Source organism: Convolutriloba macropyga, chromosome 8 (genome assembly GCF_964194025.1).
Source record: "Convolutriloba macropyga chromosome 8, txConMacr16.3, whole genome shotgun sequence".
NCBI classification, from domain to species: Eukaryota; Metazoa; Xenacoelomorpha; order Acoela; family Convolutidae; genus Convolutriloba; species Convolutriloba macropyga.
The window spans coordinates 50,866,786-50,882,617 of NC_134475.1; the positions used below are offsets into that span (position 1 = coordinate 50,866,786).

Genomic DNA, 15,832 nt, shown 5'->3' on the forward strand with positions numbered 1-15,832 from the left:
GGGCATCGGGCCAAACTCAAATTTGGTCTTATCTTGGGAACGGGAATTTCTGCATCACAAAACTGGAATTTGGGTACGATAAATTTAGCTTAAAATGGGCACTTGAATTTGGGTACTGCTTTTTGGTAGCCAAACCTGAAAATGGTCCAAAAATGGACCATTTTCAAGTTAGGCTACAGCTGCTACTACTGCTACTAATACTCATATAATTATAGGATGAGAGCATTCAAATGTCTTTGTCATAGGCTTATTTTAAACATTTGTTTTTCTTCAAACACGATCAAGGCAAATTCTGGATCATAAAAGTTTTTGGTCCAGCTGAGTCTTTTCCTTACTTGAACGAGCCAATGTCTGGATCATGGTTTTTATTTTGGTATTTCTGAGTTTTTTTCATAAATCAAACAAGCCAAAGTCTGTATCATAACGCTTTTCGTTGTGGAAGGGTCTTTTCATAAACGGCTTTGAAAAAGCACTTGAACGCACCGAAAATTTGAACGGGACAAAGTCTCAACCGTAGGCATTTTTAGTCTGCCTAAGTGTTTTCCTAAATATAAATGGTCTGGATGGGTATTTTCATAAGAATTTTTGAACGAGAACCTCATTTTGGGATTGCAGACATAATTTTTTTTGTCAAATAGGCTTTTCCGGTTTTCAAATTTTAGCTAAATTTGGGATCTTTTCCGTTTGTGCCCCTAGACTAGTGGGTGCATATTATTTGCCCCCGCCCCAAGCACGTGCCACTTTTTTACATAATGATTTTCGGATCTTCTCCGTTTGTGCCCCCCAATACATTATGCGCCCCCCAGTTACAGAGCACGCGCCATTACATAGTAAATCATCACGTAAAAATATGGCACGTGCGTCGGGGGTTGCAAATAATATGCGCCCACTAAGCTGAGGGGCACAAACAGAGAAGATCCTGATTTTTTATGTAATGACGCTTGCTCTGTAACTAGGGGATCCATAAAGTACTGGGGGGGGGGGGGGGCACAAATGGAGAAGATCCCAACTTCGTTCTTGCTACAACAGAATTGGTTTCTTTCATCTTGTTTACTCATGTTTTGAGCAAATTAATGCATTGCAAAGCTATGCATATGATTACGTATCCCCATATGTTTCCAACAGAGACACCAGGCTACATCTAACAACCCATGGGTAATCGTGATATGTGAACCTATGAACTTTACCGGATAAATCGAGGCGCACACTTCCTTTGAGTTCATCAATTGCATCACAAACGTTGGAAAGGATCTAAGGATGTGAATATTTAATTGTAATCCGATCGCATCCTCCAATTTAAACAGTTTTGTCAAAATCGAAATTATAATCTATAATTGTTGGTTTTGAAGCAGAATCACAGAATTATTACTTCGTTGGTAAAAATTGAAAACGTTACTTGAATATTCGGCAAACTGTTGGTCATATTCCTGTGTTTCGTTGTCAAAGTTGCATACTTGCACAGCGTTTCTTTGTGTTTTGATTCTGAGATTTATATCGATGAAGTAAAGTACGGTGACAATCATTTCTCTGATTTTTCTTGTGTTACTCTATGTCCTCTTTTAATGTAATTCAACCACACTAGTAGGACTCAAAAAGGATCCTAATTGGAAGTTTCTTGAGCTTGCCGCAGACTCCCAACAGATCATTATTGTCATTATGGTTCATGATCGCACATAACTTTAAAATTATTTGGTTTTAACTGAAAGTTTTAACACATCGTACCGTCTTTTGCTCCGTTTTTGCTCAATTAGAAAACTGCAAAGAAGAGCAAATTGACAGATTGAATCCGTTGAAAGTCATCTAAAGTGATTTAATATTCTTCAGCTGAGCATTGACAAGTTTTGTTGAACACTGAAAATGGCTTTCGAGAAAACTAATTAACCTTACATGATTAACTCTACATCTGTCCAGAAAATCCATACCAGCAATAAGAGTTTTTGCTTTACCAGTTAAATTTTCCTTCATTTGCATTTCGTGGCAATCACAGCCTTTGTGGTCACAGTTCACAACGTTTTCGGAGAGATTCAGCCATTACAGACAATCTCGTTGATTTCCCTCCAGCTCTTTTCCTTTTCCATTTGGAAATCGTTTGAGCGATCCGAACTTGCGCGAAAACTTGATTAATGTTAGATGTCGTAATCAGTTGTCGGTGAGGTTGAGTTTAGATCTGCCACAGCCTTGTAAAATTATGAGCAAGATTAGAATTTTTCGCCTGTAAAAATTGATTAACTTTCGACCGCCCTCTTTTAGGAGTCTGTATTGAAACGCACTGATCTCCGTTACTAATGCATTCGGATTGATTGGCTTGACCGCAAACAAGTTTTCAGTTGGTTTTTCCATTCCTCTGGCTAAGGCTTTAGTTTGGCTATTTTACGTCACTTTGTGAACCCGGTTTAATCACAGGTGCTACAGCTTAATTTTGTTCCAAAAAACTTGGGTCTGTTTATTTGTGTGCCTTTGTATCTGGAACATCAATTGACCATGTGTAGATCATATAGAGGGTAACAATCTTGCCAATCTCCTACCACACGCGCAGGAAAACTTCCATTCTTCAAACTTTTTTCCATTTTCGTCAAGTTTAGCAAGACAAAACACGTGAAAAAAATTGGTTGTTTTGAATTTGATCCACCAGCTGGTTTCTGTTCGTTTTGAAGCCGTGGAGGCTTCTGATGTAACTTTAATTTGTGTTGCTCTTCATTTGCTTCTGCTTGACTTCTAGCTCTTCTATCTTCCAAAAAAATTCTGCCTAATTTACATCTTCTGCCAATTTCTTCTGAGCGTCTACCCTAGATATTCAAATCTTGCTGCCAGGTATGATTTAAGGCTCTGAATTTTGAATTCCGTCCGTTCGAAATATTCAATGTTTCTTTTAGTGAAACGCTATGCAATTGGACATCGAGGCTCGGAAATATGCGTTTGCCCTTAATGTTCTGATCACACTCATCCACGTTTTGATTTAAATTTCTACCAAATGAGGAAGCGACAGAAAACGATCCAAAAATTTTCAAATCGTTCAACAAACAACTAAATATTATAGTGCTAAATTGGAGGGCTGACGAAACTTGCAATGTCTAAACTTAAAAAAAAAACTTAATAACAAATGAAAATGGAATCAGATGAAATGTGAACAAAACAAATTACCCTGCATTTAATTAGAAAAGATATGAGACCTGTCAATAATGAGACTCGGTGACAGCTCAACAAATAAGAGGAAGAAGGCAGAGCTCAAAAATACATTTCTAATTTTGAAAACATCCAATTTCAAATTGATTGAAACCAATACGTATGAAATCTACTTTTTATGAAGATTGGTTTATACCTCATAGGAAGCAATTGAGATTTGTCATTATTCATATTATGTCAAAAGACTTCGAAGAGATCGGCAAAAAACAAAAAAACTGATTAAATCTAAAAAAACGGTATCGCAACCGTTATAATTATGAGTTTCATTTAAAAACTTTACAGAGTTCAAAAATTTACAAATAATTTATCGGAACCACAGTGTTGAAGCCATTATAACTATGAGACATCGAAAACCACTGAAAGCTTATAATTGACAAAAAGACTTTGAATTTTTTTGCTCGCGTCATCTGTTTTAAACGATTTCTCCTTAAAAAGGTATTTGTGAAAAAGACAACAAAAAGAATCAAACTTTGACCTTCATCGAAATCTCTCGAATTTTTATGAAAACACATTTCAATGCTCTGTTGGCGTCAACCAAAACATAACCAACAACCGAAAAATTGTGTGGAGCAAATGAACGTTAGTGAGTTCCGTGGCTAATGAAACTAAGTCACTTGTTGACGACAATGAGAACAAAACTATGAATTACATTTTTTTTCAAAAACTATTAATTGGAAGTCTTTTGAGCCTTTAGCTATAATTTGGTATCTGTAGAAAGAATCATTAAGACATCTATTGAAGCAATTAAAGCTTGAGAAAGAACAAAAATTAGCGCCAAAACAAAAAACTAAACAATTTTTGCAGAGAACAGTTTCGCAACAGTTAAAACTGTAAGCCATTCACTGAATTCTTTGAAAATGTTTTTTGCGCACTCCAGCAGTACAAAATGGAGCCGTCTTTAAAACAAAGCCTTGAGAATGAAAACATTTGAAGGCAAAACGTTTTTTATTCTAAATGGCAAAAATTAGCCGCAGAGGCACTCTTTTTGCAAACCAAATCACGTTTACTAATTTTTGCCAGCTCTCCAAAGTATGTTTTGTTATAATTAAAACTATCAGGTGTCGTGGATTCGTCATTAGAATTATCAAGTCAATCCATGCACGATTTTGATTTTCGCTTACTTTAAAAGCACAGGTTTCAATGAGTAAATTTAACTTTTTTCTCAATGTTGAAGGCCCTTCTGTTTTATCGTTTGCTGAATACGTCAGTAGTCATATAGTTAAGTTATTAGTCAGCCTTACTTTTTCTTATTTTTTGTTTGCTTTGCTTGAAATTTACTGCAGGATTTGTCCTGTCATTATTTTTAATTTCTTGATTTTTTTACATTATAATTAAAAGATATAATTTTCTCAATTCGAAAGATTCGTTGTTTTTGCTTCTTGTTTATGCTACCGCCCAAACAATTTTGACATTTACATTCTATTTAGTTCTTTCACTTTAGCAATAAAACTGTTTAGGTGATGTTGCAACCTTCTCACGATGACATTGTAAGTCACAAAATCGAAGTAGTTAAAATAATTTTCACAAAAAAAATGGTTTCAGTTTTCAGTAATTTGCATTTCTGAAACAAAATAATATGTATAGGAAAAGCGTGAAAGGAAAAAAAATGTCACTGAATACACCTGACATAGAGCTGTTGATTCCGTAATTATTTTTCGGTTCGTTTTCGATTAATTAGGTAAAGCAAGAAAACATTAGTATATCCTAAAATTATTATAATTTCTACAGCCAAATTTACCAATAATTTTGACCAAATCCTTCTTGCTGAGAAAAGCAGAGAGTATTGAAAACAGTTAAGCGTAAATCAGGAGTCGCTAATTTGACTTTAGAACGGAAAAAATTTCTAATTTTCAATGAGTTATAGAAAAAACCTGATGAAGCTCAATTAAAGTTGAGTATAACGCATTAGAATTCAAACTTAAAGGTTTCGTGTTTAGTTAAAAACGGATTAGGAAAACTTTTTTGAGATTAGTTATCATACTTTTAAGTCAACTAATTATTTCGTAAATAAAAGTTACTCGGACATTTTGGGTACTCTGAACACTCAAATTTTTTCCCTGTTGTTTCTGTTTCAAACTTCAGCTAAATAATTTTAAGTTTCTTTCGTAGCAGCTGGAAAAAATAATGTTTGGTGCTAAAACAAGCGTTTCTTTAGCGTCATTTTCGATATGATGATTTTATGTGTTGATGCTTTCAAATGCAATTGTGGGAACATTCTGAGCCATGCAAAGACAGAGCGACCCTTCTTGTTTTCCCTTTCGATTGATTGCACAGCATCCGCTTGTACAGAAGCTGTTTTGAAATCGAAAAGAGGAGGGCTCCTTCTAGTCATATGTTTAGTGTTGTAACAGTTATAACACTTTCTTTTCTCTTTGTACTGAAATTATTTTTGTTTTAGTTACTATGGACTAAAACCGTGCGGGTCTGGATGAGGCTTTGATCAGACTTTCTAGGCCGTATACTTGGTTGTTGCCAGACTCTGTCGCTGGGTCACGCCTTACAACCACCTTCCCCGCCTTGTGCCACCCAATTCGGTCTAATCAGAGCTGGCTTGGGCCACGCACCTCAGCTTGGGTAAGTCAGTGAGATCAAGTTATTTAATTTACCCGCACTGATTTTATTTGTTTGCACGTTGAGAAGTAGTCCAAGTTTATCAAGTCCCATAGAACGAAAACTGATATATCGCTATGCGGAAAGTGCCAGGGTCTGGTCATTTCAACTTTTGGTCTGCGACCTCAACACCGCCTCTATCTTTCCTCTTTTATATAGAAATCAGTGTCAATTATGTTCTCCGATGCTGTTGGAATCGATCTTTACCAGACAGTTCAGCGGTATTTATTTGTTGAATCTATGGCTGCTCTTCACATTTTACTGGGACAGACACTTTGAATTAGTAAGTTGAATTTGGAAATTAAATCATATTTTTGATAGGTTCAGCTGTTTTCCTATCAAATTATGATTAGGAAACTGAAAATATTCACTGAAACCACAATAACTAAAATAAAATATTCAGAAATAATTGCTTCACAGAAAAAAAAGTTGTGTGACTATGATCAAGTTGCTGAGAAAATGCGACATTCTTTGAGAACAGCATTGGGGCTCAAGATGTGAGCCAGAATTTCGAAATGACTTTAGCAGACTTGCGTAAAATTGGTTGAGACACTCACTTTGCACGTTTCAAAACCTTTCACTGTGTATAGGAAACATTGACACGCTAGAATCGGCCAATTATTGCATTTTATAACTGGCAAGTGAGTGTTTCACCCACATTATATTGTTTGAGAATTTTGTTTCTGTTTAAACATACACTGAATCTTATACGGTTGTGCCTCCCACTCCCCCCATTACGTTATGTGTCGCCTAGTTACGGAGAATGCGCCCATACATAGCAATTCGGTATGTATAAATATGGCACGCACGTGCGTTTGGGGGTGCAAAGAGTATGCAACCACAGTGCTGGGTGCATTACGATGCAGAGATATACCCCAAAATTTCCATCTTAGTAAAATTGGCTCAAAAATTAGTTACATACAATGAACGAAATTCAATGACATCCTTTGTATCTTACTTTTCGCAAAAGGGGTTCCGCCAATTTTGCAAAAAAAGAACATTCGGTGCGAAAAGTAGGTATCAAATCTTGTAGTACGTTTCCGCTCAATTTAGGTATCTTTTGTTCGCATTCAAAGTATCTCTAATCCGCAATTGAGCCTAATTAAATGCGCACATTTTGAGCATGCAAAAGTGTTTTTAATACTTTGTAAAGAACATTCGGAACGAAAAGTAGGTTAAAAGACTTGTAGCACGTTTCCGCTCAAATTAGGTATCTATTATTCGCATTAAAAGTATCTCTAATCCGCAATCGAGCCTAATTAAATGCACGCATTTTGAGCATGCAAAAGTGGTTCAATGTTTTATAATAAACAATGAAGATTTTATTGAAGCTTTTAAAGCTTTAAATTGATTTAAATAACAACTTTAGAGACAAAGTAATTCCCCGGACTGTTTCAGCATCTGGTCAGCTGGTCACTTGTTTGCCAAGCATAACATCAAATGGTCACACAAATCCAATCCAACTTCAATGACTCTATTGACAGGGAATGACGATTCTGTAATCAGTAATTCTGTATCAAAAAACTACCAATATCCAATATTGCTTAATGGCTTAATGTCTTAATGTTATAGACTGCCATAGATGTATATAAGAATTTGTTCTTTGTGTGATTTATTTATAGAGAGCAGAGAGAGAGAGAGAGAGAGAGAGAGGGAGGGAGAGATATAGGGAGGGAGGGAGGGAGGGAGAGAGAGAGAGAGAGTGCGCGCAGAATGGAGGGATTTTTCGGAAAAAAATAAAGTTCGACAAAATCCAACTTCAACGGAGGAAATTTTCACATATCACACGGATGCAGTGTGTCTAAAATAATAGTAAATATAGCTCAATAAACTCTTCAGAGGAAAATAATTTTAGAGGAAGAGAGAGAGAGAGAGAGAGAGAGAGAGAGAGAGAGAGAGAGAGAGAGAGCGAACAAAATGGGGGGATTTTTCGGAAAAAAAAACAAAATTCGACAAACTCCAATTTCAACGGTGGAATTTTTCACTTTTCACACGGATGCAGTGTCTTAACTAATATTAAATATAGCTCAGCAAACTCTTCAGAGGAAAGTGAATTTAGAAGAAGAGAGAGAGAGAGAACAAAATGAAGGGATTTTTAGGGTAAGAAATAAAATTTGACAAACCCCAACTTCAACGGAGGATTTTTTCACTTTTGATACGGATGCAGTGTGTCTAAACTAATAGTAAAAAGAGAGGAAAATAATTTTAGAGGAAGAGAAAGAGAGAGAGAGAGAGAGAGAGAGAGAGAGAGAGAGAGAGAGAGGGAGAGTTAGATAGAGAGAACAAAACGAAGGGATTCTTCAGAAAAAATTAAATAGGCCTGAGAACTTGTAAATAGACACAAAAACGAAATTGTTGTTTCGCCTTACTTTATTAACTTGAGGCAAATTTTGGCAGTAATGCGACAGGGGGTCTGCAAGGGTACCTTGTTTTTATGGCCCTTGTTTTTAATCGTCTCCCTCTCCCACCTACTCAACCACTCGCACCTACAAACATGTAAAGGGACGCTTTAAAGGCGAGAATAATCATGTCCCAGTCAATCATGAATAATCTATTGAAAGGGAATGACGATTCTGTAATCAGTAATTCTGTATCAAAAAACTACCAATATTGCTTAATGGCTTAATGTCTTAATGTTATAGACTGCCATAGATGTATATAAGAATTTGTTCTTTGTGTGATTTATTTATAGAGAGCAGAGAGAGAGAGAGAGAGAGAGAGAGAGGGGGAGGGAGAGATATAGGGAGGGAGGGAGGGAAAGAGAGAGAGAGAGAGAGAGAGAGAGTGCGCGCAGAATGGAGGGATTTTTCGGAAAAAAATAAAGTTCGACAAAATCCAACTTCAACGGAGGAAATTTTCACATACCACACGGATGCAGTGTGTCTAAAATAATAGTAAATATAGCTCAATAAACTCTTCAGAGGAAAATAATTTTAGAGGAGAGAGAGAGAGAGAGAGAGAGAGAGAGAGAGAGAGAGAGAGCGAACAAAATGGTGGGATTTTTTGGAAAAAAAAACAAAATTCGACAAACTCCAATTTCAACGGTGGAATTTTTCACTTTTCACACGGATGCAGTGTGTCTTAACTAATAGTAAATATAGCTCAGCAAACTCTTCAGAGGAAAGTGAATTTAGAAGAAGAGAGAGAGAGAGAACAAAATGAAGGGATTTTTCGGATAAGAAATAAAATTTGATAAACCCCAACTTCAACGGAGGATTTTTTCACTTTTGATACGGATGCAGTGTGTCTAAACTAATAGTAAAAAGAGAGGAAAATAATTTTAGAGGAAGAGAGAGAGAGAGAGAGAGAGAGAGGGAGAGTTAGATAGAGAGAACAAAACGAAGGGCTTCTTCAGAAAAAATTAAATAGGCCTGAGAACTTGTAAATAGACACAAAAACGAAATTGTTGTTTCGCCATTACTTTATTAACTTGAGGCAAATTTTGGCAGTAATGTGACAGGGGGTCTGCAAGAGTACCTTGTTTTTATGGTCCTTGTTTTTAATCGTCTCCTTCTCCCACCTACTCAACCACTCGCACCTACAAACATGTAAAGGGACGCTTTAAAAGTGAGAATAATCATGTCTTTCGGGTTCCGTTAAATGACACGACATTGCCTCATTTCTCAAACGCTTAAGGTACCAGCTCATATGGAAAATGGGTTTTCACAACTTGCGCGGCTTTCGTATTTGTGAGCAAACTACATTCGATACACTACTTTCTTTGCGTTACAAAATCTTCAACTTAGCAAGTACATAATTCCAGTATAATCAGCATTTAGATAATTTCTCTTTTTTTGTTCACAAACTGGTAATAAACACGCCAGCTCAATTAATGGTCCATTTTAACAAAAGTGGTAATAAAGCTTTATTAATCACTTTTATGCTCAAAGCTCATTAAATTAGGCTTAATTGCTGATTATATGCGAAATCAAGCTACAATGCGTGCGAAAAATCGATACGTAAATTGAACGGATGCGTGATACAACTCGCGCGAAAAATAGGTCATCAAGTTTGTACTTGTATTTTGCGGCTAAAAATAGCACACTTTTGTGAACACGGGATACGATATTCCCTTCCATTTTGCCGGTTTCTGCTAAAGTAGCTATTTTCCGCAATATTGTACCACTTTTAATGTATTAACATAGTAAAAACGAACACGAGATTCACACATCGGGCATATCTGCCCGTGACGATTTGGGTATACCTCTGCATCGTAATGCGGGAGCTCAAAAGGGAAAAAAAACAACGCAAAATATAGAAAATTTTTTCTTTTCCCAAAAAAACTGCTTTTACATTTACTTTCTGTTCAAATTCAATTTCAAATGCCTTAATATTCAGCATATGATCCTTTAATGTGGAAAGATTAGCAGCTAGGCTTGCTAATGCTAAATTGCAGTGGCGCATAGTTTGACAACCCCGCTGATCCACAATCTCCTCTCAATTGTCTAAAAATAAAGCATAGATATGTGGTATTAAAAGTAGTTCGCATTTTCTTTTTTAAAATTTGACAAAGTGTACTGATAAAAGTAGCGAGATCAGAATTCTTTAGTTCCCTAGGTTGTGCACTCGAACAAATGAACTGACAAACAACAAGTACACTCTGAAACAATATCATGTTAATAACAGTTCTACCAAAAAAAAACAAAAGTTGAGATCCAAAACTCAACGTCAAGTTTTCAAAATAAATCTCGAACTTTAGTGCTTCAAGTGCTAGTCAGTGGGAACGAGTTAATTAACTTATTCGCACTGATTTTATTTGGGTTGCACGTTGAGAGGTGGCCCATGCTCAGCGATTCCCATTGTCCGAAAGTTGATATCTTTCCATTCAGAAAGAGCCAGAATCGGCACATGTCAACTTTTGGTCTGGAACGTAAGTACGTGCTCTGTCTTTCACCATTTATATATACACCAGTGTGAATGATGTCCTCCAGTGCTGTTAGAAATAATTTTTAGCCAGATAGTGCAGCGGTATTCATGACGTTAAAGCAATGTCATTCCTCTTCAAGTTTCACTCGGACAGGAACTTTGAATTAGTAAATCAATTTGATTCAAAAACTGTTCTCTGAAACTACCACTAAAACAAACCAATCAGTCAGAAACCAAGCTCAAAAATGTAGCTTGGTTTTTATGAAGTCACTGAAAAGATCGGAAAACTATTGAGAACGGCATAGGGGTTCAAAATATGAGTAAGATTTTTGAAATGTCTTTAGCAGATTCACGTAACATGGGTTGTGACACGCTCTTTGTATGTTTTAGAATCTGGCACTGTGTGGAGGAAATAATGATACAATAGAATCTGGCAATTAAGAGTTAAGGCATTTCATAACTTGCACGTGAGTGTTTCACCTTGTTTATGGTGTTTGAGACTTTTCTAATTTATACATTACACAGAATCGTTCACGGTTCTACTTCGCACTCCCCCCATTAAATTATGAATCCCCCATATGCAGAGAACGCATTAATACATAGTAAATTGATTTTTAAATATATGGCACGCGCGTTCTTTTGGGGGGATGCGCACAGAACTGGACGGCAGCACAAACGGAGAAAAATCTACGTGCAATATGTAATATTTGTTTTTCCCCCAAATAGCTACTGTTGCAATTAATTTTTTTCAAACTCCCATGCCGTATTTTTTGGCAGAGGATCTTCTTATGTATTACCAACGTGGCTTGCTAATGCGCAATGGCAGTCCTGCTGAATCACAATGTAAAAACACTGCTGATCCACAATCTTGTCTAAATTGTCTACCAATTAAAACGGTAGACGGAGGTAAACGTAAAAGAGGTAGACGGCCTTTACAGAAGGATTTCGTATTTTTTTATTTTAAATTTGATTGATTCTTACGAAAGTAGTGACGTTTACGCAAAAAATGATTGACACCAGTGTGATCAAAATTAATAACATCACGAGAAGAAAAACTCAAAAAAAATTGACAGATATAAAGTCATATCTAAGAAAACAGTTCTATCAAGTTTTATCAATAACCAGTTCTGCCAAAGAAATACTTTAACGCCTTTCAAGCAACAAGATGTTTGTCTTTAATTTCATTTAATTTCTATTTCAGCAAATTCAGTTTCTAAAAGTAAGCATAACTAAGGGAAAATTGACAACTGCAATAATTTATACGCGTGGAATTATAATGCAAATTAAGATAAATCTCAATTAGAGGCTAAGCAAGAGCATCAAAAAAGTCACGGTTGAGGCAAGTCTGGTTTACCCGTGGAACTTTGCAAACAATTGCTCTATCGAAACATTTTTCAGTTGATAAAAACAAACGTATACGGAAATAAAAGTAAATAAAATACAATAAACGAAAAATATCAGAGGCGTGATTTAAACAGCAATTTCTGCAAAAAAATTCAGTGGTAAAATTATAAAGCCAAACACGATCTCACAAGAAAAACAGTGAACTGTAACTATTAAACAAAAACATAGAGGTTTGAATAAGAAACAGCTGAGACATCCTGCCAATTAGATTAATTGACATGTTCACAAAAAATTCTGAAAGCAGTTACCATTTTGGAGCCCAGACTTAAAAACCATTGGATGGTTTTTTGGGCACATTCAAAATTATCAATGATGCATCTTTAGAACACCAATTAGTTTCGTCAATATTTCTTGTTTTTTGGTCCAAAAAACATCCAACAAAAGGTTCAGTAAACTTAAGAGAAAAAAACCATTTAAAGCAAAAGTAAAAAAAAACTTTTTGACTGCAAAAGTATTGACTGCAAAAATCTCTAAAAGTAGTTGACTAACACACAAGGTCAACGAGAATTTTGCATTTAGTAACAGACAAAATACAAACAAAAACATCGAAGAACCTTAATTAAAACTACGTAATGTTAAGATAGACAATATAAATAGATGCCGACAGACCAATTTATAAACGAATTTTTATGAGTCCTTAACACAAATATTTTGCTTGTACTAGACTCAGCAGTTAATAATTTGAGAATTAAATTGCAATGATTTTTACTGAGAGAGAGAGAGAGAGAGATGTATACAAATTAGGGTTAATAGCAGTGATATCAAATTTCTTATTTTATGGAAGGACAAAAAAATAAATCAAAAGTAAATTATTTTTTTGTGAAAAAAAGACGAAAAAAATGTTAAGCTTTTGATAAATTGATAAATAAACAGACAATTTTTACCAAACAAACAAAAAATGAGATCAAGACAAGAACGTTTATCCCGTTTTCAAAACCAGTTTTGAAGTGTACAGTCTCTCATGTTAGAGTTTTAACATTTTTCATCCTTTTTTGCGTCTAACTTTTGAGTGGCTTTTGAAAATTCAATTTAGATTTAGAAAGGAAAGTAGAAACAACACAAAATGACCTCTGTCCTCACATAAAGTCTATACTGTGAAATAAATTTAAGATAGAGGTCACCGAAAACAAATAGCCATCTCCCAAGTCATTACAAAGGTATTCCCAAACGCTTGTTTTTACAAAAAAAGTTAACATAAAATATACAAACACCTATAAAAACACCTATAAAAACATTAATATTAAAAAATTAGGATAAAAAATCCGTAGAAATTGCGGTAATCTAACTTGAAAAACTTTATTCAACCTCACAGAAAATTCTTGAAACAATAGCTAACTTAAACACAGAACCTTTCGTATGATACAACTAGGAAATGCTGTTTATTATAATAGTTCACAGGATGACAGAACAAATTTGAGGATCTAATGTTTTTTTCAAAATCTGGAGGTTTTTCTTAAACAACGTTAAAAATTCATTCCTGTAAGAGTATGTGGGAAAAAAAACATTGAAATTAAAACAAAATTTTACAAAAAAACGACATTTTTTGGTTTTCTTATTAGCTACCATTTTTAAATTTTGAAATTTGAAAGCTTTAATAATTGACATTAGAAGGCAGACGACAGGAATAACAACAAAACGATCAGAACTCAAAATTTTGTTTTATTATTATTAGAAAGGATTTAAAACTAATAGAAACCTTCAGCTATGAACTCTATATAGTAATACGGTTCCTAGATGTTCACAAATGAATTCACAATGAGCTCTTATCACCCATACTGTGACCATACTACAGAAACATTTTATCTATAGTCGACATCTTTTGAACAAATCTTTTTTTTTGCCCACAAACCGATTCCAGCAACAGCATAATTTCACAATTAAAAAATTCATCTCATTTAGTTTACGTCGCCAGAAAATGACGATCAAAACCTAAAGCAGATGTAAATTAGCCTAACAAATTAACACAAAAAAGTATCTTAAATTTGAAAATTCTAGACGCAAATCCAAATATGTTTTATTCTGAAAATACAAGATGAGACAAAAATAGTCTTAATATCGCTTTAGGGTTATCTAAGCCCGTAATTGTTAAAAATGGTAAAATATATGGGCAACAAAAAACAAAAAATTAAAAACTCTCATAAATCGATGTGAAAATTAAAATATTTGAAATCTTTAAACCTCAATAACTCCGCGAAAAAAAAACAAACTTTTCAATCTTACACTCGACGCTTGACGGGTTATCTAGTGCTAGCACTCACAAATATATCGATCAGCCAAAACTTGCTTAGCAAAAATAACTCGTTGAGCATGTAGTCTCTTCCCTCCAAAAACGGGGTCGGAACAATCATCAATCTTTGTTTAAAAGCGCTGATTTTAGCAGTTCGTGTTTTAGTTTTGCCTTATCAGACAATTCATTTTTTGTTGAATTGTTTTCTGAGATCTCATTTTGAATTCATCTGATAAATATATCACGAAAAATGTATGTCATGAGAATTCCGTAACTTTTCTTAAGCAGGTGGCCATTTAGCTTTTGGGATCGAATTGGAAAAATACACATTTTTTTTAATCAAATAACCGGACAACTGGGGCCTTTCTCATCATTACTCCATACGTCACGAATTTATAGCCCCCCCCCCCCCCTGAGGGCATATTTACGGTAGTGAGGGCTATTGGGATATGCGTTATCTGAGTACTAAGCTATGGTTGAGGGGTGGGGTGGGATAAGGGCTCGAATGGGAAACACCCCGACAACTACTCTGTTATTTCAGTTCCACTTTCTTATCATTGATATTCGCCATCTCCTTTTCTGTGGCAACATTTGATCGGATAAAGCGTAACAATACACAGACAGCCAATCCAGCGACCAAGTAAAGTGTAACGGACGCTGCATAAGATTCTTTTGCCAGAAATTGAGCACACAAGGGTGACATCGCTAAACCAGTTCTCGCAAAACTGTCGGCGAAACCCGAAGCTGAAGATCGAGTGAATGTCGGGTATATTTCGTTAATGTATAGACTGAATGTCAGCTCCGTAGCGATACAGAAGATTTTGTCAATCAGGGCTGATAATGTTCTGGCCCAGTCTGGCATAACAATATAAAAGGTCAAAAACAAAACGGTGGAACAGGCCATTGAGTAGAACATTGTTAGAATACGACCCAGGCGATCAACTGAAAGAAGGATTTGTTTCAACGATATAGACTAGACTATCGTTGATAAAAACTGACATTTTATTATGTTCAGATCAATCGACCCGATGCTTATTTTGTTCTCAAAATTTTTCGATTTCTTTTCTCAAATATAGCAAATAAGTATCTCACCGTCATTGGAGAACAAGGCACAACTTTTATCTTTTTTGACCAGCATCATTTAATCTGATAACCTTTTTAGAGACCAATTTAACATAGAATGACAATCCATGTTTTAGAAAAATTACTGTCTGGGCAAAGTTTTAGGGAAGTATGTTCTTTTAGGTTGTATTTTGCCACTTGCAGGTGCTGTACACGCAATAAAGAATATCAATTTGTGGTAGGAAAATCAAAAGCGCGTTTCGTATCATTCTTATTTAACTGTATTCAGAAGCATTATCCGCCGTTGCGTCATTATTCTAAGAAATTGCAAGACGATTGAATACATTCTTATGGAAAAATCCTGATGGAAAATGAGCCAATGAAAAATTTCAAAATGCATGAATTTTTGAGCATTCATTTCTCAGAAAAATGAAAAGGAAGATCCTTAAGAAGGCAAGCGAAGAGCGGGATTACAGGGGC

The 15,832-nt window shown here is 35.3% G+C and overlaps 1 pseudogene; it reads right to left on the reverse strand.

The window, feature by feature from the left end:
• Positions 1-14,737: 14,737 nt before the first annotated feature.
• The window catches only part of LOC142345101 (synaptic vesicle 2-related protein-like), a 9,310-nt pseudogene continuing 8,215 nt past the window's right edge, over positions 14,738-15,832 (reverse strand).